A 392-nucleotide genomic window follows, 5' to 3' on the forward strand; every position below is an offset into this window, starting at 1 on the left:
CATGGACCGTGGCTCCACTGGGGCATGAACCCAGGACCTTCTGTGTGTAACCGCTACACTATGGAACCACGCCTCGCTTGCTGAATCTTAACAGGTGGCCCCTGAGGGGCAGAGGCTTGGGCTAAATTTGGCCTGCAGCTGAACCCCTCCAAAGACTGTGCCACTGTACACCTACTTCACAAATCCACACTAATAAGACCAGGAGACTTAAAAGCTTTGCTTAATACATAGAAACAGACATGGAAAGGCAGCCACATTGGGAAGCAGAAATCATATGAGAGAACAGAACAGAGATCCAAATTTAATGGAGTCAAGCAATCTACCAGATGCAGAGTTCAAAACACTGGTTATAAAGATGCTCAATGAACTTTTGGGAAGTGTAGATAAATTTA

The sequence above is a fragment of the Pteropus vampyrus genome, unplaced genomic scaffold (assembly GCF_000151845.1).
Source record: "Pteropus vampyrus isolate Shadow unplaced genomic scaffold, Pvam_2.0 Scaffold156, whole genome shotgun sequence".
Classification (NCBI taxonomy): Eukaryota; Metazoa; Chordata; class Mammalia; order Chiroptera; family Pteropodidae; genus Pteropus; species Pteropus vampyrus.